Genomic DNA, 9,582 nt, shown 5'->3' with positions numbered 1-9,582 from the left:
TTATCTCCTTGTAATTAAAATCCACCTCATAAAGATTATTGACTCCCCCACCACACAAACCAGCATCCTGGCTTGCTTGGCAGGGCTGGCAAATCTCTTCTTAAAAAATGAAAAATAGCATATTAAGCAGCGCATATTTCCCATTTATGCGGAACATTCAGATGTGGTTAAGTTATCGTAATGTGCAATAAAACCTGGATGTGAAATTTGTAATCCACTTTGGAAAATTGCTTACTATATTGCTTTAACATCCCCTGAAAGAGCTTTTGAGAAGTGTGTGCCAGGTTTATTGTATGCTATAATTTAAAAGTCCTCAATGTAGGCTGTAAATATAAATTTATTAGTGGCGGGGTTTAGAAAGGCACACTGAGGTAGCATGAGTGACTGGATGCTTGCATGTTAAGCCTGAATTCATACACTGTGTACTTTTTTATATTTATGGCAGTTGAAGGCACATTCCCTCTGCCACAAAATGTCTGTGTTTGCAATGTGGGGTAAAATAACACAACAATAAAATCAATGCTCTACCTCGTTTTTTTCTGAACTGAACTAACTGTTCAGGTTTTTATTGTTTAGATTATTATAGGAGGAAAAAATCTGATTTGGTTCAAATTGGGGTTAATTTTAGCACTTACATCCCATCTTTGCTCAAATTGGCTGGGGATGAGCTGAGAGTCATCAATATACAGTAAATAGTAAACTTAAAAATAAAAAAGGTAATTTTTTCTTTAGCATTAGCTGGTATCAGGTAGCCATTTCAACAGATCGTATTTGTTTACCAGCAGTTGTTGTTTTTTTGCCTGCTGGCCATAGGGCATCTTTGCCTCCGTGTCTACAGACTTCCACTTGTGTCATGCCTTGTTCCCCTTTAATTTTTCCCTTTTTAAATGGGTTTTTAGGAAGGTTTGTAAACATTTGGATCTTTTTAATCTTTAAAATAATAAGTCTTAAATTACTCGAGAACATTGCAAACTGAAGTAATATATCCCAGGCCATTGGAAATAAGTATCAGCTCCTTCTGATTTATAGTCTATTTTCTTTCTATTATAACCGTACTAAGGTAGTCAGTAAAGATGCGTGATATAACACAGAACAGCACATCTGACTGTTATCACCTCAAGAGAATACTCTGTCATCCACCCTTAAACGATCATTTCTTAGTCTTTAATTGTTGTTGGGGCAGTGAGAACACATCACCAGCGCTAAACCTGTTATGAGTCACCAAACTCCTCTGTTCTCCCTCAACACTGATTCCTCATCTTCTCCAAGTGATGTGTTGTTCCTTCACAAAACCCCCTCCTTACTCACTTTCTCACTCATCAAGCCATAATTCACTTCAGAGGGTAGCATCATTAATGCACAGTAGGACCCAGCAGCTTGATGTGTGCTAATTATATTGTGTGTTTTACACGCTGGATGACTTTTGCTTAGTCAGAGATGAGCTCAATCTCTGGTAATTGTTTGTTTTTTGTGTGTGAATGTGTGTGTGTGAGGTTATACATCAGTCTGTGCATGACTGTTTGGACACGTTGCATGGGTGTGCATTGATTTCTTCATACACGCATGACTCAATGTTGAAACACTTTTGGGTTTTAAATTTAGAATTTATTGGTCATATTTTATGATTTTCCATCAAAGCTCTCAGTGTGTTTTGACGAAATAATTATTTTACTGTAGAAACTTAAAGCTTTTCTCCTGCCTGAAATGTTTGCGATAATAACATTTACAAGCAAACCTTTAAGACTCCACTGCAACACATCCAAACCACACACAGTTTCAAGCTCCATCATTCTCCTAACAACTTTGACATGCTCAGTCAACCTTGACACTACGTTGCTCACATTCTTTACAACCAAAGTGATCCTTTTAGTGCGGTAAATGCTGTAACTACGATATGGGTTCGCTTTGGGGTAATCACGTTGATTGCAGGTGTCCTTTGGCTCACCTGGGGGCTTCCAATCCTATTACACCAACAGTCCTGAGCCTAGCGTACCCAGCAGCCGCTCGTGTTTGATCACCGGTGCTTAGAGCCCACACTTGTCCTCTTATGTTGGTGTTTAGGCATAGAAGAGCAGTGCAGCGGGGTGGGGGTGGGGGAGGAGGGGTTAAAAAGTGATCTCCTTAACTCTGTAGGGGGGCAGAGGTAGCAATCCTCTGCTCCTGCAGCTGAAGCTGGTCTTTAAACTTCTGATGTCAGTTAAGAGGCAAAACACGAAAGCCTTTTTAGACCTTTTAAAAGTGAAAAAAAAGATGGATGGAAAATGTGCATGTAAGTTTTAAAGTTGAGGTTTGTGCAGCCTTTTGTTTTTAAAACTTACAGATTTCCAGTTTCTACAAGCCTCTGTCAGATTTCACTTGTCATTTCTTTCCTTCTTTTTTTCCTTTCTTACCACACAATTTGTGTCAGACTCATCTGTTCCTCTCTTAACCGTCTCTTGGCTAAGCTTGTCGCCCACTGCATGGCCATCATTATGTCTCTACTGAGCTCCCCCCACTGCCCTTTTTCTGGACCAAGAGAGCCCAGTAAGAGCCATGTGTTTCTAAAGTGGACTGGATGGGAAATCGAAGCAGGGCTTCTGTGTTTATCAAGCCACAGCTCCGTCACCTTGTTCCTGCTCCTATCTGGAGGCATGGGCAAATTGGTGACAGCATCAGCAGCCCTGCAGCACACTTGCCCCTTTCCCTGTGTGCACATCCACACACAGTCACACACGCAGCATACCACCTTGGTCTGTTTAGTTTTATTGCCGGTGTCAGGTGAGGAGCTGGAGGTAGGAGTGCTGTCTAATCTTCGGGTTACACACATACACACACACAAATGCACTCACACACAGCCATTTCCACCTCTGCTGACACATTTGCTAACGAGACCTGTGAACTGCACTGACAGAACTTCGGGACTTGTCAGAGTCCCACTCATTTAATGCCAAGACCTGGCCTCAGCAGTAACCCAACAGGGTTTCTGTATGCATACCAAGCCATCGTGATAGGGAACATGAGGCTGCTGAAAACTGCTGCTCCTTCAGGTTAATATTGTATAACTAATGTATGTGGTACTGAAATCTGTAGCAATTCGTTCAATAAAATCCAAAAGACATCAAGTCATATTACAGTGATTTGACATGACAGAAAAGCTCAAATATGCTCAATATTTCATGTTAATTTTGTCCCTGTAGTTTGCAGAAGCTTTTTTGTAATTATTTTAAGACCTTGCTGTTTCTATTGCATTTCTTCTTGTTTCATAAAAGCACAGTTTCATAATCTGGATTTACAGAGGAATCTTTTTCTAAGAAATTTGCCTTCGAATCAATACAAACAGCTGTAAATGATCCTTTTCTTGTTGGTAGATACTTTATTCTTTCCTCTTTTTAGTACCCCCCTTCTTCTTTGGTGCTAAAAGTGGAATATAAAGGAGAGTGGACTTGGATTTGAGCCCTGCTCAGCCTCACTACCTTGAAAATTAACTACTTAAACAACATCTGGCTATTGTGCCTCAGCACTTATAGCCATGTCATTTAAGAGAGTATTGATCCACCCAATGCAGGGTCAATCAGTGGATCAATGGTGTAAGGGTTGCTTGGGCAGAAGACTGCTTGACTGCATGAGTGAATGGAAGCTTGAACAAGTGACATATAGACACTGCCATAATGAATAGATGCAGGGTTGTATGGATTGAACTATGGAGGCTGGAGCATGAAGGGCAGCATTGTCAGATATGAACAGAGATGAACTTTAGTTTCTTTAGAGTCCCCTTGTTTGTCATTTTCGTGTTGTACTGTTCTTTCTATCAAATGAAAATTGTGTTTTTTAACATGTTTTTGTAGCATTTTTCTCATGATGGAAGACATATACACTATATTACCAAAAGTATTCACTCACCTGCCTTGACTCACATATGAACTGAAGTGCCATCCCATTCCTAACCCATAGATATCAATATGATGTCTGTCCACCTTTTGCAGCTATTACAGCTTCAACTCCTCTGGGAAGGCTGTCCACAAGGTTGAGGAGTGTGTTTATAGGAATCTTTGACAATTCTTCCAAAGGCGCATTGGTGAGGTCACACACTGATGTTGGTAGAGAAAGCCTGACATTTAGTCTCCACTCTAATTCATCCAAAAGGTGTTCTATCGGGTTCAGGTCAGGACAAGCCAAGTTCATACACACCAGACTCTGTCATCCATGTCTTTATGGACCTTGCTTTGTGTTCTGGTGCTCTGGTCATGTTGGAAGAGGAAGGGGCCCGCTCCAAACTGTTCCCACAAGGTTGCGAGCATGGAATTGTACAAAACGGTTTGCTATCCTGAAACATTCAAAGTTTCTTTCACTGGAACTAAGGGGCCAAGCCCAAGTCCTAAAATATTACCCCACACCATAATTCCTCCTCTACCAAAATTCACACTCGGCCCAATGGAGTCTGAAATGTACCGTTCTCCTGGTAACCTCCAAACCCAGACTCGTCCATCAGATTGCCAGATGTTCAGTGTGATTCATCACTTCAGAATGCATTTCTCCACTGCTCTAGAGTCCAGTGGCGGCGTGGTTTACACCATTGAATCCAACGCTTTGCATTGCACTTGGTGATGTGTGGCTTGGATGCAGCTGCTTGGCCATAGAAACCCATTCCATGAAGCTCTCTACATACTGTTCTTGGGCTAATCTAAAGATCACATGAAGTTTGGAGCTCTGTAGCAATTGACTGTGCTGAAAGTCGGTGACCTCTTTGCACTTTGCCTTCAGCATCCTCTGACCCGTCTCCGTCAGTTCACGTGGCATACCACTTCATGGTTAAGTTGCTGTTGTTCCCAAACTCTTCCGTTTTGTTATGATAGAGCTGACAGTTGACTGTAGAATATTTAGGGGTGAGGAAATTTCACGACTGGATATGTTGCACAGGTGGCATCCTATGACGCTGGAATTCCCTGAGCTCCTGAGAGTGGCCCATTCTTTCAGAAATGTTTGTAAAAACAGTTTGCATGACTAAGTGCTTGATTTGATACACATGTGACTAAATAATTCTGATAATTTGAATACTTTGAATACTTTTGGTTATAGGGTGTAAAAGAATTAAAGATTAAAACTGCGTTTCTGTGAATGTATTTGTTCAAATCGGGATAAATCAGGAGCAGACAGAAACCCACAGTTTGAAAAAGCTGGAGTTTGTGAAGTAACAATTGCCCTGGGCAGTCAAAAGTCTCCCTGCTCCACTCCAAACTTGAAGACAATAGCTCCAATAACGTCTTCATTTTCCTTGTCCGAGCTGCCACTTGGCTCAAAGCTGTACGGCTGGATAGCTCCAAAATTGCTCGCCGTTTTTTTGTCATGGTAATGTTAGCTTGGAGTTGTAAGGAGCTATAAGTTAATGGGAGAGATTGTAAACAAAAGTATGCTGGGATATCAATGTAGGTCTACTTCCACGGCAACAGTCCCGCACACAACCCACAGGCTTTTTTAATTTGACTAATAAGTGCATAATCATAATTAAAAAACTACTGATTTTACAATAGATGAAAATATAGTTGAAATGGGACTATAACAATGTTTCTATTGCAACAAAAATGATATTCTAAATAATGTATTTGGAAAATGTGTGTTCCTTGTTGGTAAAGAGTTTCACGGCCTAAATGATTTTAACCATATATAAAACTTTATCAAAAATGCATTATAAAAATGTTGAAAAGTGCAACAGTGTATTGTGTATCAAGTATTGTGTATTCTGTAAGTGTTTTTAGTGTTATTTACTATATATCTGTTGTTTTTAATAGAGTTATGAAAATTAGGTAATTTCCCTTTGTAGGATCAATAAAGTTTAATTCTGCTTCATTCCATTCCATTCTATTCTGTTGTTTTCTATTCTATTCTATTCTGGAATCATACATGTGGACTACACTGTGTTTAACCCTTGTGCTATCCTAGGCACTTTGGGAGTTGGGTCATCTAGACCCACTAGACAGTGCGCTGAACCTTTTTTCTTCAATGATTTTTGATCTTCGCTGGTGTCCATAGATTACATGAAATCTTTCCACCTTTATCCACCTTTGTCATGGTAGGGAGAACACGTCAATGCAAGGGTGGGGTCATCTGAGATAGCACAAGGGTTAAAAAAGTTAAAGGGGCTATATCGTACAAAATTAACTTTTAGAGCTTTTAAGTGAATTATAATATTCATTCCTCACAAAATTCAATCCAAAATGGTATTTTGATCCATTCATCCATTTTTGAGTATTCCTCTAAAAACCTGCGCTCTGAGCACCAGCCCTTCCCAATCCATGAAAACTGGTGGGTTCTCACATTGTGATGTACAAAAGTGGAGAACAGCCCCTTCCAGGAAGCGTTTGCGCTGTGAGCACCGCCCCAAGACCAACACACACACCTACATTCTCAGCGGAGCTAGAGGTAATCGGCTACACGCTTTCATTTTATATGCGCAATATGCACATCCATCTTTGCAAAAGTTCAGATGTTGTTTATCTTGGTGGAAATGCGGCTGGCTCTGGGTTGATGTCATGAAATGGACGGCACCCACACGGAGCAAAAGCCAGTACCTCAGAGATCGAGTCCATTTACTTCCGGGTAGGAAAATGAAAATATTTTTAAAAAATTGTTCTTTAGTGCGAAATAGCTAATACATATATGGATATAGTTTACTCTGAAAGGCTTAAGAAAACCATGATATATGCCCTTTAAAAACTCCAACACTACTACAGCTGGGCTGTTATTTATAAAAGAAATTTGTGTCATCCAGATTTTTGATCTGGTTTAAGGTATTCAGACTTTTTAAAAGAAATGCCAAAATAAAGAAAGTACCAAGAGTGTTCTTAAGAAGTTGGCAAATTGTTTAAGCATTGAGCTTATAAAGCCAACTCCAGACAGTTGATTTACCATAAAAAAGTCAAAAAGAGAAATAAATAAAGTTAATCACAGTGTAATTCTTAAAAACAACACCATAACCCTTGTGCTATCTTAGATGACCCCACCCTTACTTGACGTGTTATTCCTACCATGACAAAGGTGGATGAAGGTGGAAAGATTTCATGTAATCCATGGACACCAGTGAGGTTCACAAATCATTAAAGAACAAAAGGTTCAGAGTGCTGTCTAGTGGGTCTAGGTGACCCAACTCCTAACATTAAAGTGCCTAAGATACCACAAGGGTTAAGAGAAAAAATGTAAGGAAACATATGTCAATAAAACCAATGCAAAAAAATAAATGCTCAGAAATCATTCATAATAAAATTTAATACATTTAAAAAAAGTTATTTTTTTTGTCACTAAAACTGATTTTATCACATGAGCCATAGCTTTCCAACAGTTCAAGTTCTATTTTGTGTAATTAATAATAACATGGGCTAATATCCTGTATGTTGTCCGGGCTCAAGAGTACTACAATAACATTTGTAATAGTAATTATATTTTTCAGAAGTTTTTGAATTTTTTGTAAAACTTCCTTATTTGTTTTAGGTTATTATTTCCTGACATTTTCCTAATCTGTTTATACAAAATATGCAAAAGCAATGAATCCTCTAAGTCTGCCAACATTATCTTTTGTCGATAAGTTATACTGTGAATATATAAAGCTAGATATAAATAATGTACTAATGACAAAGAAGGGTGAGAGTTTGAGGTAGATATAAATTTAAACAAAAAAGGCAGTTGTTGTCATTAGCATTTTTTTTAGAGAATTGTTATGATGTGTTTACACCAGGGTTGATTGACCTACTTACCCAGCCCCTGGCAGTAAAACATGAAGGAATGAAGCATAATGCAACTCAGGGGAGAGCTGTAGATCCCTTTATTATTCTTACATGTGAGACACATGTGAGTGAGTGCAAACACTCACACAGCCGTGATCATCATACGCTCACAGAGGTCGTGCCTCCTGACGAAGGAAAATAAAGGAAAAGGGCTCATTGAAAATTCTGTAAGAGATGTCAATAATGCTGTCTGCATATTTCTATAGATATGTTGTAAATAAATCCTTTGTAAATAGCTTCTCTCTTGCCAATCACTCTGTCTGCTCCGTGCACAGCTGCATTAAAAATTGATCCGTAGCTGCACCAGGGTGAAATGCCTACATTGCTGCCAAATGTCTGATTAAAAAGGAAAACCTTTAATCTTTGCTTAAAAGTGTCTTCTGCTTTGGCATGCCCTTCCCTGTGCTCCTGTATCTTCCAAGGCTATGGCAGGAAGGAGGGGGGTCGCAGAGGGAGAAACGGGGTCACATTTCATGTAGAGTCAGCGTTGTACAGAAACATTGCCTAAGAGTTGAGGGATTTTGGAAAATGTAGGAATCAACAGTCATTCCGCTACTCTGAATTTAACCCTAAACCAGAAGTTAAAAACACACTTGGGCATTCCGCAACTAGGGATTGGCCCATTTTTCAGGCAAAATAGTGGCTTTTTATCCACGAAAACTTAAATTGTATTATAGGACTGTGCTGATGACAGCTACTCTGTTTACTTGGGCAGATCTTTAAAGAATAATCTCAGATCATTTAATAATAAAATACTGTTTTGGTGATATAAAACAAAGAATTAAGAAAAAGACTGAATTATTGATTCACATATGTTTTACACAGAGATACACACACACAAATATATACTGTAATTCATACGAAATTGCAGTAAATATGAGTTTCTGAGTGTTTATTTTTCATTGATTAAAAAATTGGAAAATAAAGTTCACTTCAGAGATCCTGTAAGCATTCCCACATGAAAAGAAAACACAGTGCAAGTTAGAAAAGCAGACCTTTTTCACGCTCTTTATTGACTTACTTGAACAGAGTACAACTCAGTCTTTAACTCGTTGCCATTCAGCAGCTTCAGTGTTCTTACAGTGGATCAGTCCTCAGTTATATCTTCTTCTGCACTCTCCTTGTGTATTTTGTTGACACCCTCATTGCCCATGCTTTCTTTGTTGCTAAATCCTCTCTAATTGGCTTTGATGTATTGTAACTAATTGCACTTTTCTAAGAGAAGCAAATGAGGAACATAAATTTTCTCCTCTCTCAGAATAATTCTGTGAGGGCAGCTAAACTGGCACCAAAGCCACACACACACAGAACTCCCACTGCTCCCTGTCTCTCTGTCATTCAGGTGTTTACTGTCATTCATACTCAGGGTTTTGTATAATCCTCTCACCACACCTGAGTGCTCCCAACTCAGTGTCACTGGATTTACTCCCCCCTCCTTTCTTTCACACTCTGCTCCGGCGCGCAGCCTTTTTCATTTTGCATCACAGTCATTCTTTTACACACACTGTCATTTCTTATGTAAATAACCACAGATAAAAAGACAGCAACAGACATTTTAAGATTTACACACACCGCTCAGTGCATATGTTTTCAGTCATCCCCTCTCATCAGCCAGTTTGTTTGTAGAAGTGTCTTTGCCTGTAGCCATAAATTAGGGGTTGTGATTTTACTCATTGAGACAAAAGAGGGAGACAATGAAACATGCATAAAACAAATGATGTGGAGAAGGTGTGGGAGAGAGATGGAGTAGAGGAGGGTGAACTGAAGGCATAAATGGGCCAGTATGTATTTCTGCTCCACTTTTACTTCAGAAGGCTTCATTAAGAAG

This window comes from Oryzias latipes, chromosome 9 (genome assembly GCF_053564925.1).
Source record: "Oryzias latipes strain Hd-rR chromosome 9, Olatipes_Hd-rR_3.1".
NCBI lineage: Eukaryota > Metazoa > Chordata > Actinopteri > Beloniformes > Adrianichthyidae > Oryzias > Oryzias latipes.
Note: the sequence above shows the minus strand (reverse complement) of the source record.